The sequence below is a fragment of the Capra hircus genome, chromosome 10 (assembly GCF_001704415.2).
Source record: "Capra hircus breed San Clemente chromosome 10, ASM170441v1, whole genome shotgun sequence".
Taxonomy (NCBI): Eukaryota; Metazoa; Chordata; class Mammalia; order Artiodactyla; family Bovidae; genus Capra; species Capra hircus.
In genome coordinates this window covers 35,612,773-35,633,921 of record NC_030817.1, presented here as the reverse complement: position 1 = coordinate 35,633,921, position 21,149 = coordinate 35,612,773, and the positions used below count along the sequence as shown (strand labels likewise).

At 44.6% G+C, this 21,149-nt stretch overlaps 1 long non-coding RNA gene across 2 annotated transcripts in view; it reads right to left on the bottom strand.

Moving 5' to 3' along the window:
• LOC102185573 overlaps positions 1–13,690 on the bottom strand; it is a 49,536-nt gene extending 35,846 nt beyond the window's left edge. For both annotated transcript variants that reach the window (XR_001918671.1, XR_001296190.2), the window contains exons 1-2: positions 13,437–13,690; positions 1,677–1,730 (exon numbers count right to left, since the gene is read on the bottom strand). This is a non-coding gene — a long non-coding RNA (uncharacterized LOC102185573). The remainder of the gene's footprint in view (positions 1–1,676; positions 1,731–13,436) is intronic.

The window sequence follows — 21,149 nt, the reverse complement described above, 5'->3', positions numbered from 1 at the left end:
CCAAGCTGGGCTGAGGAAAAAGAAAGGTGAGGTCACTAGTTATTTGAATTTGATTTGAATTTCACTTTCTAGCTACATTTGATTTAAATTTTGTATTTAAATATACTTGGATTTCATTTTTAACATATATTTAAAACCATTTTTTAAACTATAATTAAAAATACAAACATGCAGCCATGTTAGCTACCAGATCCTAACCCAATGGAAAGCACTTTTGCTCACAGGTTTTTAAACAAATCTTGGGACAGAGTTTCTTGGGCCCTCCCTGCTTCTCTCTCCCTTCTCCCTCTCTCTTTCAGCTAATAAGGCTTTGCAGTATACTTTACCTACAGTCAAATGCACAGTTCTTAAGTATTTAGCTCATACTCCATATAATCACCACCCATCTCAAGATATAGACAACGTCCAGCACTCTAGAATCCCTTTTTGCCCTTTCTTTTGATTTTATTAATTATTTTTGTTGTTGTTGAGATGGGTCTTCATTGCTGCACGTGAGCTTTCTCTAGCTGCAGCAAGCGGGGGCTACTCTCCAGGTTCAGTGTGCGAGCTTCTCACTGCGGTGGCCTCTCTTGTTGCGGAGCATGGGTTCTAGTTGCACGGGCTTCAGTAGTTGCATCACGAGAGATCAATAGTTGTGGTGCACAGACTTAGTTGCTCTGCAGATGTGCAGTCTTCCTGGACCAGGGACTGAATCCATGTCCCCTGCATTGGCAGGTGGATTCCTATTCACTGCACCACCAGGGAAGGCCCCGTGTATGCCCCAGGTTACTGGCACCCTTCTCCCATCACTATCTGACTCTATCACCATGGATTAGTTAGTCGTGTGCCATCAGTTAGGAAAGTTATGGATCTGCACTGGCCTCTTACTGTTCCTGTGATGAAGTTCTCCGAAACACAGCATGCAGTCACACCAGGCTCCGAAGCATCTATTTATTTGGCCCATGTTCTTGTCAGGCCTCAGGAGGCTTTCACAAGTGAATGCACAACCTGCTACGTGGCTCTACTGCTTATAAAAGATGTTGGGTAGTTCACGCCTGACTTTTGCACCCAAAACAAGAAATTCAATAGTATTAATTAGGATTATTTGGAAATTTTTAAGTGTTCTGGTATTCCATTTTTCAAACTTCTGGATCAGTTTAAAGAACAGACAGGTGACTAGGCAAGCTGTTTTGTGTGTGTGTGTGTTTAGTATTTTATTTATTTGGTTGTGTTGGGTGTTAGTTTTGGCACACAGGCTGTCCTAAGGCATGTGGGATCTCAGATCCTTGACCAGGGATCGAACACATGTCCCCTGGATTGCAAGGCAGATTTTAAACCACTGGACCACCAGGGAAGTCCCTTATTTTGTTTTTTGGTTTTTTTAAAAAATATTTGTTTACTCTTTGTGACTAAAATAATATAAAAGTAAATTAAATGCACAGAAGGTTACAATGGTTTTACCTAAATTAATTGTTCCAAATTTGGAATTCATCAAGACAGTCATTTTTCCTCATAGATTAACTTATACAAAAATTATTTAAACATTTGTTAAAATTAGAGTTTATATAAAATTTGTCTGAAAAAGTTCTAATACTAAAAAGTTTGCAACCAGCATCTTAGGACATAATTTGTCTAGACATAGAGACTGAGCTGTTAGAGTAGCTGAATTTTCCTTCTTGACATGCATGCAGGCTTACCTTCTTCTGGACTGCCTTATTCTTTTACTCTCCAGTTTGAAGCAGTTTCTTTATCTGTGGTAGCAATGGAAACAATGTAATTAATGTTCTACTGCCTTCACCAGGAGAGCCCACAGTCCCTTTCCCTATAAACCTGGTTTTTAAAAGTTTCTTTGGAGAGTGTGTATACATGTGTGTGCACATGCATGCACTCATGTGTGTGCCTATGTGTCCATGTGTGTTACTAACAGCATTAGAGATTGTTGTTCTTCTTCTCTGTATGTATTTTTCTATTGTTAAAAAAATGAGGGGGACCTCCCTGATGGTCTAGTGGTTAAGACTCTACGCTGCCAATGCAGGGGACCTGGGTTCGATCCCTGGTCAGGGAACTAGATCCCACATGCTACCACTAAGACCCGGTGCAGCTAAACCAATTTACAAGGAGAGAAGATGGAGAGATCATTTTCAAAAGTCATTTCCTGCAATAAAGAGGGGAGGGACGGCACAAGTGTGAAGGCAGTGAGTCATCAGAAGGCAGCCTGGAGGAAGCACGAGGCTATAGGCGTGAGCTGGGGGAGCCTTGCTCAATCTTCCACAGGCCTCTCAGATTAGCGAGCTGAGCAGGGTATTGAGCCCTTCATATGTGAGAAGAGGGCATTGTGAGAGGTCCAGAGTGTACTGATGTACAGGGTGGTGGACAGCTGGAGATTCAAGGGAAAGGCAGACAGACTGGTCCTGGGATTTTGGCTGGGGCCACTTCAGTTCAGTTCAGTTCAGTTGCTCAGTAGTGCCCAACTCTTTGCGACCCCATGGACTGCAGCATGCCAGGCCTCCCTGCTGCTGCTGCTGCTGCTGCTGCTAAGTCGCTTCAGTTGTGTCCGACTCTGTGCGACCCCATAGACTGCAGCCCACCAGGCTCCCCTGTCCCTGGGATTCTCCAGGCAAGAACACTGGAGTGGGTTGCCATTTCCTTCTCCAATGCATGAAAGTGAAAAGTGAAAGTGAAGTCGCTCAGTGGTGCCCAACTCTTAGCAACCCCATGGACTGCAGCCTACCAGGCTCCTCCATCCATGGGCTTTTCCAGGCAAGAGTACTGGAGTGGCCATTGCTTTCTCCTTGTCCATCACCAACTGCTGGAGTTTATTCAAACTCATGTCCATTTAGTCGGTGATGCCATCCAGCCATCTCATCCTCGGTCGTCCCCTTCTCCTGCCTTTAATCTTTCCCAGCATCAGAGTCTTTTCTAATAAGTCAGTTCTTCACATCAGACAGTGAAAGTAATGGAGTTTCAGTTTCAACATCAATCCTTTCAATGAATATTCAGGACTGATTTCCTTTAGGATGGATTGGTTGGATCTCCTTGCAGTCCATGGAACTCTCAAGAGTCTTCTCCAACACCACAGACCAAAAGCATCAATTCTTCGGCACTCAGCTTTCTTTATAGTCCAACTCTCATATCCATACATGACTACTGGAAAAACCATAGCCTTGACTATATGGACCTTTGTTGGTAAAGTAATGTCTCGGCTTTTTAATATGCTCTCTAGGTTGGTCATAACGTTTGCTTCCAAGGAGTAAAATGAGGCTCCCAGGGTTGCTTGGACTGTGTGAATGTGGACTCAGGATAGACAGGGCCTTACCACTCAGTCAGATAAAACACACCTCAGGCACCCTGCATAGGGATGTGAACTGGATCGTTGGAAAAAGCAGCACTTCCAAGATGGGCGGTGGAAGAGGGCAGAAGGAGCTGAAGGGGGCAACTCTATAATCAGTGTAGCAGCCCCAGGCCCTGAGAAGAATCACGGGGCTCCCAACCTGGACCTGACTCAAGCAATTGCAGAGAAGGTGGTCAAGGGGCAACTAGGAGGCCCTATCCAGAAGGAAGACTGAGAAGGAGGTTTGGAAAGAGGCTGCAATGTCCATGGCCAGGCAACTAGGGCAAACCAGTTCCGCCCCCAGCTTAAACTGGATATCATAACTCTAGCAGCTGACTCTGTGGGTAGTGGGTGAGTGGGAGGATGATATTCTAGATAAAGCCTAGACTGACAAGTCCCACTAGAGCTTTGAAGAAGAATTAGGAAAGCGGAACCACAGGATGCCTGGTTCCTCTTGTATAAAATTTAAAGTCTCACATCACTACTGACTTATTCTAAGTCTTGCTGTGGTTAACTGCCCCATCATTTGCTCCCTTTGTTGTCTTTTATCTCTCAAGAATTAGGAGTGCATTGCAGGGATGAAGACTGGTCAAGAAATCAGACTGCCTGCTTTCATTATTGTAGCTTCGTCACTTATTATCTGTGTGGTAAGGCAAGCTTTTTAAATGTCCCTTTTTAAATGTCCTTTATCGTAAAGTTGAACTATTGTCAGAAAGAACACATAATATGATTAAATGAAATCATGCATTTAGGGACCTCCTTGGTGGTCCAAGGAAAGTTAAAGACTCCACTTTTCAAATGCAGGGGTGGTGGGTTTGATCCCTGGTCAGGGAATTAGGATCCCACATGCTACATGGCAGGCCCCCCTCAAAGGATCAAGCATGTAAAGATCCTGGCACAGGGTAAGGGTTCAATAAACATTTGTCAGTTGAGATGGTAAAGCCAGAAATAATAGTAGCAGTAGAAATAATGAGAGTGACGACCCAAGTGGCAGTCAGGTACATGTTTCAGGGATGGGAGAGTAAAGTTGAGAATGCTGCCCTATAGGATTGGTGTCCAGAGGAATCAGAGAGGCAGCGCTTCCTACCGTGGTTAATCTCTGGGCACCTCATCAACCCAGGTTGGTTCCCTTAAGCCTGCCCACAGCTCTGGAAATCCTCCCTTCCTTCAGTCTCTACGTTGAAACCGTGTTAGTGGATTCCTTCCCCTGCTGGGGGCCTGACTGATCCAGTACTGATGGTGTTTGTGTATCTTTCCATCAGTCTTTTGTGCTGGTCCTCAAACCAGCCCCTTCTTCCAACTTGCTCCCCATCCTTGGCTTTGGGCACCAGCATTTTTCTAAGCATTCAAGTATGACTTTCAGTCATCTATGACTGGTTCTTCCCTCTGCCCAAGCCCCCACAATCTAACGTCCTGAGACTCTACATTCCTACCCCACAGAATACCTCATGTCCTCCCCCTCATCTCCTTTCCCATGGCTTCTCCTTTCCATTCAGATTCTTCTTACTGCCCACTTGGGCTAGGGAGAGAGCATCCTAACTAGACTCCTAGGCTTCAGGTTCCTCCTCTGCACCCTTCATTCAGCCTATGATTTGCTGTCAGATTAATCTTCTTAACTCTGGGGCTTTCAAAATTTTTTGGCCGTGACTCACAGTAGGAAACATATTTTACTTTACTACCCAGTACACACATGCAAAACACAAAAAGCACCATTGCACTCTGCTTTTTTTTATCATGAGACTCCTGAAATTGACTTTGTGACCCACTAACGGATCATATCCCACAGTTTGCAAGTAGTGCCCCAACAGATTTAATCGTGTCCCTACCCCAGTGAAAGCTGTCAATAGTCCCCATCATTGACTGAAGTCAGTACAAATTGTTTAACCTGGCATTTAAAGGCTTCGATAGGATGACCTTGATTTGTTGGCCTAAGCATCTATGTCATTTTTACCTCTCTGACCTTTAGTGACCTAATATAGAGAAGAGGAACAACAATATTTCCCCAGCATGAAGGCCAGGGGTAGACCAGATGATACATTTAGCTTCCTTTTTAAGGGCTATGATCCTGGGAGCGTATGTGCCCACTATCCAGTCACCAAACATATCTCCTCTCTGGTCTTTGGACACTTCCTATACCTGTGTCATCGTTTCCCGTTGCTCCATTTAGCCATCTTCCTCCATCTCTCTCTATCATCCTATGTTGAAATCCCATCAAAGTTCAGCAAAGGCAAAGGACACAGGAATAAAAGGTTAGAAAACACTTAAGCAATTCAATTAGTGTACTGAGGGTGAAGCCACTCAGGCTGGTATGTTACACACAGATGGGAAGATGAAACTAAAGGAGTAAGGTAGGTGAGATCATGCCAAACTGAGACACTCAGGCTGAGATTTCATCTTAATTTAGAGGTCACGGGGAGTCACTGAGAGTTTCTGAACAGGTGTGATATAGCTAAAGGTGAGGTTTAAGAAAACTTATCTACCTGGAGCTGGGGCAACAGAGGTTATTTCAGTAGTAAAACTGACATAGCCCAGATGAAGCTGGTCTTATGAGAGGCCAGGTCATGGATGGATCCTATAAATTCAGGCAGGCAGCACCGTGGAGGTTCAGCTATGGCCACAGATAAGCATTCTGGAGAGCAGATGGAATATGGTGACAAGTTATAAGAAGCAGACTCGAGCAGAGGGACAAGAAGGTGCCTGGCTTCTGCCAACTCTGGCAACACAGTGCAGGGGCCCAGCCAGGAATGAGGACTCAGGGCTAGGGGGCTGGTCCTTGACAGGGCTGCTGAGAGCAGAGCTTAGGAACCATACATTTTACTCAGACCCTGGATAAGACAGTTTCTCTGCCAAATAGTGTTGCATATTGATCTATCTGACTCCCAAGCCTGAAGTCTGAATGATACCGAACTGAGGTCTCTGAGGACAAGAAGCAGATTCTCTCTCCTCCTGAGACCTGGCATAGTGCTTGTCCAGAGTAAGCCTAGATAAATATTTGTTGAATCAAATTGAAAAGAGATTATCATTCCTATCACCCCACAGATAATCGCTGTCTGTTTGTCTGCACTGGTGATTCTTGGTGTCCTGGGCCTTATGCTGTTTAACTGAAAGAGCTCAAATACTAAAGCTCTGTGACTGATTATACTGATACTCTGAGTTCATTAATCTGGGCTTCCCTGGTGGCTCAGATGGTAAAGAATCTGCCCACAATGAGGGAGACCAGGTTCAATCCCTGGGTCAAAAAGATTCCCTGGAAAAGGGAATGGCAACCCACTCTACTATTACTGCCTGGGGAATTCCATGGACAGAGGGTACAGTCCATGAGGCTGCAGTTTCTAAATGAGTTTCCCAGGTGGCTCAGTGGCAAAGAGTCCACCTGCCAATGCAGGAGATGCAGGAGACACAGGTTCAATCCCTGGGTCGGGAAGATCCCCTGGAAGAGGAAATGACAACCCACCCCAGTATTCTTGCCTGGGAAATCCCATGGACAGAGGAACCCCAACAGTCCATGGGGTTGCAAAAGAGGCAGGCATGACTTGGCGATTAAACAACAATACATTTCTAGATGAAAGGCTTCAGGTGTGGCTTCCACGACTGATGATGTGTGTGAACAGCCAATGGAGAAATGAGCGTTAGTGTTGTCTTTCATCCCATGGCCTTGGGGTGGGGGTGGGGTGGGCAGAGAGAGCTCGGCTCTGCAGCAAAACCTGAACTGGACGTCATCGTGAGATTTGTTTCCCCTCAGGCAGGGAAAGAAACCTGTCTTTTTTCATGTGTCCTTTTCAGATGTATCTTGCTCGATCCACCCCCTGAGGTGTTCAGGAGATGAGAGGAGCCACTCACGGAGCAGCCAGGATTAGAGGAAGCTGAGAATGTGTGGGCGCTGCGGGCTCTGCGTGGGCGCTGCGGGCTCTGCGTGGGGCCCCCAGCAGTTCTAGCAACCCCGGCGCAGGTGGGAGCTAGCCACCCTGAGGGAGCACGCTCCTGGGGGTGAGCAGGGAACACCGACGGCCAGGAAAAGGGTGTAGAATTGCTTTCCTTGGTAAACTCTCCATAAGCTTGTATTATTCATACTCCCTGGCTCCGAGTTATTCAGTCAATACTTATTATGGGATTTCCCTGGTGGTCCAGTGGCCAAGACTCTGACCCGGGTTGGGGAACTAGATCCCACACACTGCAACTAAGACCCTGCACAGCCAAATAAATTTACTCACTAAAAAACACTTACTTACTAAATGTCCCTCTGCTAACAGGAAAGCAGAGGGAAGACAGGTTTATTCCACTATTGAGGCTCCGGTGCTGTGCTGTGCTTAGTCGCTCAGTCGTGTCCAACTCTGTGACCCCTTGGTCTGTAGCCCACCAGGTTCCTTTGTCCATGGGGATACTCCAGGCAAGAATACTGGAGTGAGTTGCCATGCCCTGCTCCAGGGGATCTTCCCGAACTTAGGGATCAAACCTAGGTCTCCCACATGGCAGGCGGATTCTTTGCCAGCTGAGCTACCAGGGAAGCCCTTTTGAGGCTCCTATTTAAAAAATAAAAGGCTAAGCAAAGTTTCAAAACCATACTATATTTTAATGTGCTTTTGAAATTAAAATTATATGATGAATACTATCGCTTTTGTCCCTCTTGTAACTACAATTTTGTGTCTGAATTCATAACCTCATTTGTAGGTAGGGCAGAAGTCCAAATCTGAGGCTCTTTATGAATATGAGGATTGGATCTTTTGCCCCTAACCCCCCAGGCCTCCCCCTTTGTTCCCTACCAGGTCCTGAAGCATAGAGGACTGAACCACAGAACATTATTGCTTTGACTAACATCAGACTCTCCACTGCTTCCATTCGATGCAGAGGCTTCCTTTGATTTAAGTCCAGCCTGCTGCTTTAAACTGTCCTGAGTGGCTCCACCAGGATGTAAGGCTCTGTCTGTCCTTGTCTGAAGCCGGTCTCCTGGATCGTGAGAACCTTTACTGCCAACTCACCCAATAAACCATGCTACTTGGCTTGAGTTCTATCTATGATTTCCTCACAAGCACTTAAACTGTGAGGACGCCCTATTTCTAAATGCTTGGACACAATCATGTGCAGCAACAGGAAAAGCAGGGATTCCCCAGAGACTCTTTTGCTTGGGCACATGACACATGCCTCTAAACCCACTTAGCCAGGAATAGGAGGTACCCTGATGTCCAAACACAGAAGCATATGACTTGATGCCATTGTGATCAAATAAGGAAACACCAGCAACCTCTTTTAAAAACCAAAGGAACCTAACGCAAAACATTAACCCGTCTACTCTGTAAGATTTTGGCTTTAGAGAACGATGGTCAGAAGGACACATTTCTTCGGGATGGCTGAGTCTGCCTATTCTCCAGCTCTGCAAAACCCACCCTGGGGGCTCCTACAAGGCCAACTGACCTCTGGGTCAAAACCTTGTTGGATTTTCCTTGCTCAGATCTAAGAATCTCACATCTGTTTGGAGAGAATTAAGGAGTTGGCAATCCACCGGTAGAGTCCCCATATAAAAGGGTTCTGTCTCTTCAAGAAGTGGGACATGGGGTGACATGGTTAGAGAGACCTGTCTAAAGTTCTTAGAAACCCGGGAAATCATTGATATGTGAAAGTGCCTACCCTTCAGAAAAATCAGATAAGCAGATGAGAAAGAGCAGAAGGAATAACCTAGACTCTATAGTATCATTAAAGGAATAAAAGTATTTTTTCAAGCCTCATCCTAATTATAAAGAGGTACAAATATGATCATATAGCTGCCAGAACTGTGTTTTTTGGCAAACAGCTATGTAATTTTTGTTTTCTCACAGGCTATGGCAAAGGGAAAACATTTTTTTAAAACTTTTTTTTTTTAGTTCCCAAGAGGAAAAAGAAGTGGAAGAAACACTTTTCCCCATACTCGATCACACTTACATTTGTAAAACTAGTGTACTTCTATTTATTTTAAAAAGCTTCTGCACATCAGCAAAAGGCTAGAAGACAGAGCTGGTTACTCTGTGTTTGTCTTGGGTGTTATCTCTTGAAAGAAAAGTATAAAGGGAGTACCATATCCATCATTAATCACTGAGCTCTAGAAACCCTTAGTCACATGACTTAGCGTGTGTTTCGAAAGGAAATATTGACTGTTGCCTTTCTTTCTTTGACTTTAAGGGTGAAAATTCTGTATAGTTTTTACACAAATTCTGGTGGATTTGACTGTAACTAGCCCATCACTTTCTCTGCCCACACCTTCACTCTTCACCACCTTCTTTTTATTTCTTTGGCTGTGTCAGGTCTTACTTGCCACAAAGGAGCTTTGATCTTCATTGTGACATGCAGGATCTTTTGGTAGTGACATGCAAACTCTTAGTTGCTGTCTGTGGGATCTAGCTCCCTGATCCAGGTCCCCTGCATTGGGAGCGCAGAGTCTTAGTCACTGGACCACCAGGGAAGTCCCTTCACCACCTTTATCATCAGTTAAAAATTATTTTCTCCACCCACTGCTATCAAGAACATTAGTCCTAATTACTCCTTCCTTCATGTCTAAGAAAAGGGGATGTCATTCAACCATTTAGTCACTTTATTCAATATGTGCTCATTCGGTGCCTGGTGTTTTCCTGGTGACCTCATGAGTTGTAGCCTGCCAGGCTCCTCTGTTCGTGGAATTTTCCAGGTAAGAATACTGGAGTGGGTTGCCGTTTCCTCTTCCAGGGGATCTTACTGACCTAGGGATCAAACCTGTATCTCTTGCGTCTCCTGCATTGACAAGCAGATTCTTTACCACTGCGCCACCTGGAAAGCCGACAGAGGTAAATTACACTCTTTCCAAGAAGACATCCTCCTTGTTCTTATTTTGTCCAACATCAGTCTCATCCTGTTCACCTCCTTTCCTGTCAGCAACATGCTGTGGTTCTTCCCTTTAACCTTGCCTCTAAGCGTCTTGACAGAATAGTACTATATTCTTCATCTTCTTTTCAGCCACCAAACCATGTCAGTTGGTTCCTGCTCACCCCACACTACTGAACTATCCTCTCAAGATTGGCAGTGAGGGTTTCCCCCATTATGAATCCTTATGGCAGGTTCACTGTGGCCCTCAGCCTCTCCCAGTACTAACACACCTGACTGTCTCCACCTGGCAGCATTCTTCTCTACCGGACAGGGCTCTCCTTACACAGCCGAGTGACTGGTATTCCCAGGGTTCCATCCTCAGCGTTCTCTGTCTTCTGTCCAAGCTGGGAGATGCCATTCACTTTCCAGGCCTCTGTCTTCCATTGAATTCCACACCTAGAATATCTATACCAACGGGGATGGCGAACAGGTTTCATCTAAGGTACCGACTCTAACCAATTAGCAGTTGGTGCCTGGAGTACCACTGTGTTGAGAAGGATACTGAGGCCGCATGTGACCTCACCAAGAAAAAGTACAGTGATCAGTCATCAGCTCTGCTTCAAGTGGTGGCACGTGTGCCAGGTATTTGACATCAAGCTCCAAGCCTATCGGTGAGATAATGAGATAACCTGCTCCTGTTCCCATTATCCCTGCTCTGGATATTCTCTTTAAAGTATTACAATAGTCTCTGTGCGTTGCCTCTTTTCAGTCTTTCTCTTCTTCATCAGTCATCCAGCCCTTGTTTTATCCTCCCAAAGCAAACATCTATGTCTGTTGATTTATTATTTATTCACGTCTGTTTAGAAAGGCTCCCTCACCCCAGGATAAAGCATATGGCATTAAAGGCCATTTAGAATCTGACTGCAGCACACCTATCACCATGTGCCCATTGCCTCCCAGATCAGATGGTATAGCATTGGTTCACTGCAGAGACTTGAGACCAACCTGCCCTGGTTTCAGACTTCAATTCTGCCATGGTTCTGTGACCCTGAACTACTTGACTCTGTGTTATCTGACTCTGTGTTTCAGTGTCCTCATCAGCAAGATGAGAACAATCCTACCTAGCTCTTGGCACGTAATAAATCCAGTTAAACCTTGACTCCTATCATTGCTACCATGCCTGGCACACCTACCCTCAGTGACTTTGGTCGAACTGTCTCCATTGGCCCTGCTCCACCTTTTCCCACTCCCAGGAAGAATACATTGCTCCTTGCTCTTTCCTCCCCTACAATGTGTCATACTCCTCTACTCCAGCGGTTATCACAGTGTATGGTACCCACTTGGGGTTTTTTGTTTGGCTGAGCACAGAGTGTAAGATCTTAGTTCCCCAGCCAGGGATGGAAGCCACGCCCTGTGCAGTGGACATGCAGAGTCTTAACCACTGGACCACCAAGGAAGTCCCTGTACTTAGTTTATTATGTGTGTGCCTGACCCAGTAGTTGGGGGCTCCTGACCCAGTTGGGGGCTTCCCTTGAACAGGAAAGGTTCATGCGAGAAAGTTTAGAACTGGATGGGAGGCTGTCTTATTTACTTTTATGTCTTCTTCTACCATGATGTCTGGAGAATAGTAGACATAATTACGTCTGAGTGACAACATGATGACTGAAGGAAGAAATGAATTGGCAGAGGCCAAATGAGCACCAGGTGGACTTCCCTGGTGGCTCATACGGTGAAGCATCTGCCTACAACATGGGAGAGCCGCGTTCGATCCCTGGGTCAGAAAGATCCCCTGGAGAAGGAAATGGCAACCCATTCCAGTACCGTTGCCTGGAAAACCCCATGGATGGAGGAGCCTGGTGAGCTACAGTTCATGGGGTCGCAATAAGTTGGACATGACTGAGTGACTTCACTTGCTTTCTTTTCTAGTGATAATGATTATAGTGGAATCTGTGGTCTATCTACAGGGAGATAATAAATAACAGTTAATCTGTTGGAATCTTATACTAGTAGCAGGTACATTTGTTCTTACTTTTTTTATGCTAGTATATCACCAGGAATCAATGACCATGCTCTGACTTTTCCTTTGCTGCCAGAAAGAGCTTTTATTAACGTAAATGTTATAGTACTCATTCTCAACTCTATAAACATGAACTTTACTTTCCATGGTCCAATTCCATCCCAGCCTCCAATTCTATGCTAGATTTAGCCCAAACAGAAATTGGGCTGTAAGACCAATTCCTATTGGACTGTAAGGCCATTGACTTTTACTCTTGCTGGGATCATGGGCAAGTAGTTCTCAGGTCCCATGATCATATCAAGAGCTTGTCAATCTAGCTCTAATCTGACAGCTAATGATAACCTCAGATATGCAGATGACACCACCCTTATGGCAGAAAGTGAAGAGGAGCTAAAAAGCCTCTTGATGAAAGTGAAAGAGGAGAGTGAAAAAGTTGGCTTAAACCTCAACATTCAGAAAATGAAGATCATGGCATCTGGTCCCATCACTTCATGGGAAATAGATGGGGAAACAGTAGAAACAGTGTCAGACTTTATTTTTGGGGGCTCCAGAATCACTGCAGATGGTGACTGCAGCCATGAAATTAAAAGACGCTTACTCCTTGGAATAAAAGTTATGACCAACCTAGAGTGTATATTCAAAAGCAGAGACTACTTTGCCGACTAAGGTCCGTCTAGTCAAGGCTATGGTTTTTCCTGTGGTCATGTATGGATGTGAGAGTTGGACTGTGAAGAAGGCTGAGCGCCGAAGAATTGATGCGTTTGAACTATGGTGTTGGAGAAGACTCTTGAGAGTCCCTTGGACTGCAAGGAGATCCAACCAGTCCATTCTGAAGGAGATCAACCTTGGGATTTCTTTGGAAGGAATGATGCTAAAGCTGAAGCTCCAGTACTTTGGACATCTCATGCAAAGAGTTGACTCATTGGAAAAGACTCTGATGCTGGGAGGGATTGGGGGCAGGAGGAGAAGGGGACGACAGAGGATGAGGCTGGATGGCATCACGGACTCGATGGACGTGAGTCTGAGTGAACTCCGGGAGATGGTGATGGACAGGGAGGCCTGGCGTGCTGCGATTCATGGGGTCGCAAAGAGTCGGACACGACTGAGCGACTGAACCAAACTGAACTGAATGATAACAAGAGGTTTGGAGAGCTCTGACTTACAACCTGGATTAGAAAGAAAAAGGCCTCCTCTGAAAAGTACTTACCACTTATCCCTGCCTCACGCTCTGGGTATGATTCAGAGTATACTTTTCTAGGCAATAGATTTCCACAGTTTATAGTAAACAGCCTCTCAGCTTACCTGCGTGCCTCTCAGCTTCTCTTCGAGATTTATGACCTTGGTTCTGCCCTTGTGGATTCAGAGCCCATGGCATGCCCTTCAAATGTGCAGAAGGGGGAATCTTCCTCCATATTCTCCTATTTTCTACACAAAACAGATCTCCCAGTTCATTCCATGGAGATACTCACGCTTGCTGACATGGTGCCTGTATGCCGATTGGACTGATCTCCCAATGCGAGTCTGTTAATCCTGTTCCACCCCACCCTGCCTCGGGGTTGGCAGTGTCCAGAGTTCTGTTTGCACTGAGAGCAGTAGCTCTGTGCAGGCTTATCTATAAGCTTATCTATATGCTTATCTATAGTGGCTGGTTTCCTCCTCTCCATTTCTCCTAACCTAACAGACCAGCAGGTTGGAGGAGACACACCCAGGGAGTGTTTCAGCTGCTCCAGTGTTAGCAACAGGCTGAAGGAAATCCATGTTAAGCAAGCCTATGTGATTCTGCAGTGTGGGGAGAGGGGTTTGCATGATTTGGGGGTGTGTGTGTATGATTTGGGGAGGAAGAAGAGGATAGAATCCACCAAGGAGCACGTGAGGAGTGGAATGACAGTCCTGGAGAATGCAGCAAGGTGGAGGCCAGCACTCACGAGGGATTGTTGGGGACAAAGATCAGAAAATTGTGGATCTAAGCAAGGCTGGGCTGACAGTGGACAGGCCACCTATTAGAGAAGGTATTGCCCAATGCCGAGTTCCCAGAAAAGACTTCCCAAGAGCGGGGTGTCTCCCAGGCCCCTGAGTTGTGGATGGGCAGTGTTAAGATTCAGTGTAGAAATCCTAGAACATGAGTCACGTAGCGGTAGCTATGGCAACAACACTGAAAGCCAGTTCTCTCTGATTCAAGTCTTTCTTTATTTCTTTTTTTTTGGCTGTGCTAAGTGGCTTGCAAAATCTTAGTTCCCCAAGCAGGGACTGAACCCAGGCCATGGTGGTGAAAGCCCAGAATCCTAACCACTCCCTCAATTTTTTTTTTCTCTCTTTCCTTTTCTTGTTTGGTTCAGATCTTAAGTAGCATGCACTCACACACAGATGATCCAGCCGTTCACAAGTCACATGGACTTCAGTGAAGTCCTATGAGGGCCTGGGTTCTATATTAGGGCTCCTTGATGGCAAATGACAGAAATCAGCTTTAGCAAACCTAAGCAGAAAAAGGATTTTTTTTAAAGGTAGGGTGTTAGGGGTGATGGGCAAGAGTGACCCATAAAATCCAAATGCAGAAATTAAGCTTGGGCTCTGAAAAGGCCTGGAACCAGACATTTAAATATGTCAGAATGCTCTGTGTGTCTTGTCTCTTCTCCCCTTGAGGCTTCTTGATTCATCTCTTCAGCTTTCTCTGCTCTTCACTTCACGTAGCTCCCAAGTCCACATGGTACAGATGCAGCCACATGTACCGACTGACTGACAGTCTCTCAGAGGCCCACATGCAAGCTCCCAGGTGAGAGAATCCAAACGCTCAGCCTGTTTCAAGAGTTTGCTCCTGATTCCATCGACTCCTGTGGGGGCAAGAGGTGGTGCCAACATGGTTGCTGGGAGCCTCTCCTGCTCAGATGCCAGGAAGGGGCTTCTGAGAGAAATGGGCCAGAGAAGATGCCAAGTAGGTGTCTGCCCTGTCACCTGTCCCTGCCGCTGCTCTCAGTGCTGTTCCTGCTGGTCCCTCCTCCTTGTTTACATCGCAGCTCAGTTATCACCTCCCTGGAGACAGGATCCCTGATCCTGAAATACGGTCACCCCCTCCCCACTCCTTCCCATTCTCTCTCTGTGTGAACTGAACTGTGTCCTCCAAATCCATGTGTTGAAGTTCTAACACCCTGTACCTTAGAATGTGACTGTATTTGGAGACAAAGTCTTTAAAGAGGTTAAGTTAAAATTAAGTCATTAGGTGGGCCCTAATTCAATATACTGATGTCCTTATAAAAGTGAAGTCGCTCAGTCATGTCCGACTCTTTGTGACCCCATGGACTGTAGCCTACCATGTTCCTCCATCTGTGGGATTTTCCAGGCAAGAGTACTGGAGTGGGTTGCCATTTACTTCTCCAGAGGATTTTCCCAACCCAGGGATTGAACCCAGGTCTCCCGCGTTGTAGGCAGATGCTTTACCATCTGAGCCACCAGGAAAGTCTGATGTCCTTATAAGAAGAGGAAATGTGGACAAAAATATGTACAGAAGAAAGACCATGTGAGGCCACAGGGAGAAAGTGGCCATTTGCAGGGCATGGACAGAGGCTGAGAAGAAACCAACTCTGCTGACACCTTGATCTCAGACTTCGAGCCTCCTGAACTGTGAGAAAATACATCTGTGTGGTTGAAGCCACCAAGCCTGTAGAACTTTGTCTCAGTAGCCCTAGCAAGTGAATATATTCTCTATCCTTTTCCTAGTTTGATGGCCCCTCAAAGAGGCAGCTGAGAGGGACTTCCTTGGTAGTCCACTGGTTAAGAATTTAGCTTCCAGTGTAAGGGATGAGGGTTTGATCCCTGGTGGAAGAACTAAGATCCCACATGTCATGGAGCAAATAAGCCTGCGCACTGCAACGAAAAGCTTGTACAGCCAAAAAGAAAAACAAAATCACTAAAGAGGCAGTTCAGATAGTGGTTGATGCACAGATCCTCGCTCTGGCTTTCTCAATAATGGCAGCAGCTGTGACAGGGTCTGCTGGATGTTCCAGAAGCCCAGTGATTGAGAAAAGTGGCTGTGGCAGGCATGGGGGTTTAGGTGGTAGCTGGGAAGAAGCCAGGCCTAGTGTCAGGCTCCAGGGCAGGCATCACTGAGATGGCCAGGCTGATACATGGCTGGAGAAGGCCCTTTCTACCTATTGTGGTGCCAGGAGACCTTTTTTCTGGTGATACTGTCTTTCCCATCCAAGAAGGGGTGGGGTCTCCCTTCAAAGCAGGCTTCGGCTTCCCTTGTGCTCCCAAGGAGTTCTAGTTAGAGTGTAACAGGGGACCTTGCAAACCAGCACTGAGCTTGTCACTGCCACTGATCCCATCTCACTTGTTGACCAGGCTTTGAAGAACTCCTTCAAGACTTGGATTTTGCAAAACGGTTGAGGCATATATTAGACCCCCATTAAATACCTCTAAAATGAAGGGAGTATGTGCAAACAACCAGGAATTGAAATAGCACACAAACACAATCCCTTTGTCCTAGATCTGGAAAACAAGATGTATTTTGTTCCCCATAACACCAGTATCCCCTTCAGTCCCTCCGTCTGGCAGCCACATGTTCCACATAATTCCAAATTCAGAATCCAGTTGTTGGCTTGAGACAGACCAAATGCCCCAGTGCCCGACTCCACTTCTCACTTGTATGTTAATATCCCTTGGACACAGATTTGCCAAACTTGCCATGGATTCCCCAGGGTCCAAATATAAAAACTGGAAAGATTTGTTTGTTTTCCCTTATCTGGCTTTCCTGTATTCTGTTGCCTTTACTTACTATCCACATATTTTTGTTTATATCTTATAAGAGCTTCATCTTTCGTCAGACATTCTTTCCTTATTTGGCCCCAGTGTCATGCTGGTTTCTGGGTAGTTTTTCATCATCTCTTTTCTGCCTTGTTTCAGCTCACTCACACTTTTTATTTGTCCATACTTTTCCTACTGTCCTCTCTATAATCCTCTCCAATTCTACTTTTTTTTTTTGGCTGGGCCACATGTCAGGTTGACCAGGGATCAAACTCTCACCCCATGTATTGCAAGCACAGAATCTTAACTACTGGACTGCCAGAGAAGTCCTCAATTCTATCTCCCTATTAAAAATTGGTTCTGCTTTCTCCTCCACTTATTTTATTCTCTCTTCTCTACTCACCCTCGGAAATTCACTCTTTGCTCTCCTCTTCATTTGCTACTCTCTCCTGGCACTCCCTAACAAAAGTTCCCCTCATCCAGATGCCTTCTGGATCTTCTGGCATGCCACCAGCTTCCTCAAAGCTCCTCCTCTCCATCATGGTGAGATGCCTTTCCCAGGGTCCCTGCTTTCATATCAAGGGCCTAAAAATCTGTTATCAGTAGAAATCAGCAAAACTTCATTGCTTGAGGGCTAATGCTGGGCTTGCTCCTTATTTCAAATAGCATAGTGATTTGTATATAGAAGTTACTCAATAGTGTTTTTATCAATGTTATTAGATTGCTTTCTACGCTTATCTTGGAGGAGTTTTATAGGCTTTGGGTGGGGTACTACTAAACCATTTACTGCATGTGTACAAATTATAAATTCCTAGACACACCTGGATCATCGCAAAACCGTTCTGTTAGCTTAAGGGGCATGGATATGCCACCAAAGATTGTTGAATGGGGATGTGCAATCAAGGAAGTGAAGCCAAAAAGATTTCTGAGTACATGATTATTAGCATAAGCAAGCCCACTAAGTAGCAAGGGCATGAGCTTTATCTATCCCGGAAGATCACTGGAAAGAAAGACAAGAAGGTGACTCATCCCTTGTCTCCATAACAACCAGTTGGCCATCCCTTTTTCTTATTACCAGAGGTTAGCCCTTTACGCAATGCCACTCCTGGCCCTGTGGCCTCATGACTCAAAGTCTTAAGATTTACAGCATTTTCTGAAGAGGCGAAGGTCATTCCCTTGGGTAACTCCTTTTGAATACTCCTAGATGAGTCATTTACCATGAATGATTCTGTTGAGTAAATTGGTTGCCAGGTACCCTCTTCAGAGAAGGGCTCTATTTTCATAACCAATCCCCAGCATACAGTGACTTCTATGTGTAAACCTAGAGGAGCCAGCAATGCAAGAACAGTACCAACCACTAAGGCACTTTCAAATTTACCTTAAGTGATACATTTGAAACTTAAGTGATACCCGTTTCCAGCTCCATCAAGTGAACCCTTCACATGCATATTTCCCTCCTACAGTGAAAAACTTATCTGCATAAAAGTATTTATCTTTACACAATTAATTATATGGTTATTTTAGAGAAGACAGGAATTATTTATGAACCAGATTATACCTTATTTCTGAGTCCCTGCAAGGATTCTCCAATCAGTGTTTGTCTAGATGAGTTGTAAAAGTCAGGATTTCTGGATTCTGTTCCTAAACATGGATCATCTTGGGTAACTATCACTTTCCCTGATGGTAAAATGGAGACAATAATACTTATCTACATCTTCCAACAAAAAGATAAGGCAAAGTTAAAAGAGAGTATACATAATTTAACTTTCCTGTAAAAATGTACTAAAGAGTTGGCTGATAACTGCTTCATCACGGAGTTGTGGAGTTGTTTTGAGAATAGGTTTATTTAAATGAAATAAGTGGTCAGCTTTTAGTTCCCTGGAGAAAAGACATTTTAACATTTTTTTGTTTTTTATTTTTTGTATTTTACAAACATAGCAAACCTATTAGGAAGCACACACAACCTATTGAGTGCTTCATTCTTAAATTTTTAATCATTTTAATAGGCATTAAATAGTTAACTACAAGTGAAAAGCACTGAAAGTAATCAAATCAGACAGCCTCAGGAATTTTCTCCAGGGCCCACACTATGAATTTGTTTACTTAGCAAATATGGAGTGCCTATTATATCCCTCTTGGATTCATCATTCATACAGCAAAGAACTGTGCAGTCAGGGAAGGAAGTAAAAGAAAGTCAGAGGAACCAACAATAAACAGAAATAAACAGGGACTTGTCAGGTGGTCCAGTGGTGAAGACTCCATGCTGCCAATTCAGGGGGCCCAGGTTTGATCCCTGGTCAGGGAACTAGATCCCACATGCCACAGCTAAGAGTTCTCATGCCTCAACTAAAGACACAATGCAGCCAAATAAATAAATATAAAAAACAAAAAGTACAAAAGCACATAATAAGTGCTTGATGAATAGTAGCTATTAATACTGGGCTGGCCAAAAAGTCCATTTGAATGATTTTGGCCAATTCAACATTATCTGAAACTTTAGTTATACATACATATAAAATGAGATATATCTGTATATAATAAATATATATACATATATATGAAACAATTGCCACAATAGTTTCCATATCCATCACTTCACAGTTACTTTTGTGTGTATGTGATGAGAATACTTAAGATCTACTGTCTTAGCAACTTCCAAGTATTGTTAACTTTTTTTTTTAAGTCGCTCAGTCATGTCCGACTCTTTGGAACTCCATGGACTATACAGCTTGGAATTCTCCAGGCCAGAATACTAGAGTGGGTAGCTTTTCCTTTCTCCAGGGGATCTTCTCAACCCAGGGATTGAACCCAGGTCTGCCACATTGCAGGCAGATTCTTTACCAGCTGAACCACAAGGGAAGCCCTTGTTAACTATAGCATTGTTAACTATAATCACCATGCTATACATCAGATCCCAGAATTTATTCATCTTGTAACTAACTGGAAGTTTATGCTCTTTGAATATCTCCCCACTTCTCTCATCTCCTAACCTCTGGCAACGAAATTATGTTTCTACATTTCTGTTTCTATGAGCTTGACTTTTAGACTCCATATATACGTGAGATTATTTCGGTATTTGTTTTTCTCTGATTTACTTCACTGAGCATAATGCCCTTAGGTTTCATCCATGCTGTCACAAATGGCAGGATTTCCTTCCTGCCGTTTTAATGACTGAATAATATTTCACTGTGTGTGTTAACCACAAATTGGCACTTGCCATGGGCACTTGCCATCTACCGCTACAAGAATTGAACCATGTGCTGCTGTTAGCTGCTGACCTCCAACACCCCGCTGAAGGAATTCAGGGTGGAGAGCTGGAGTGAGGCACTTTGTGCTCCTGGAAACTGGCAGGACAGGTCTTCAGATAGTTATTCTCAGGAGCTGATTTTATGAGTCCAATTCGTGTACCGTCTCATACTTAGAAAAGCACTAAAATCCTTCATGGCGATGACTATTTCTCATGACTAGAAGAAGCTTCATGAGACCAACAGAAACTTTCTAAAAAATAAATGTGCTTGATTGCATGTACTCCCCCTTTTACCACAATCATATATACTGTCCTTCCACCCATCTCTTTGGAGCAGTTTCTCAGAGCTATCCCAGGTGCTGTCTCCTGGGCTGCAGCCCCCACACTGGCCCAAATAAAACTTAACTTGCAACACCCATGTTGTGCATTTTTTTTTAAGTCAACATGTGTATGTGTGTGTGTGTATGAATGTGTATAGATATAGACATAGTATATAGCTATAGATGGGCTTCCTGAGCGGCACTAGTGGTAAAGAACCTGCCCACCAATGCAGGAGATGTAAGACACTTGGGTTCGAGCCCTGGGTCAGGAAGATCCCCTGGAGGAGGACATGGTAATCCACTCCAGAATTCTTGCCTGCAGAATCCCATGGATAGAGGATCCTAGCAGGCTACGCTCCATAGGGTCGCAAAGAGTCAGGCATGACTGAAGCGACTAAGCAGAGAACAACACATGGCCATAGATATAAAGCTCTCATTTTCTTTATCCCGTTCATCTATCGATGGACATTTAAGTTTTTTCCAGGTCTTGGCTATTATATATAGTTCTGCAATGAGCATGGCAGAGCAGGTATCTCTTTAAGATAGTGATCTCACCTCCTTTGTACCCAGAAGTACATACCATATGGGTCATATGGTAATTCTGTTTTTAAGTTTTTGAGGAACTTCAAACCATTTCCACAATGGATGCACCAATTTACATTCCTACCAATGGTACACAAAGGTTCTCTTTTCTCTACATTCTCTCCAACA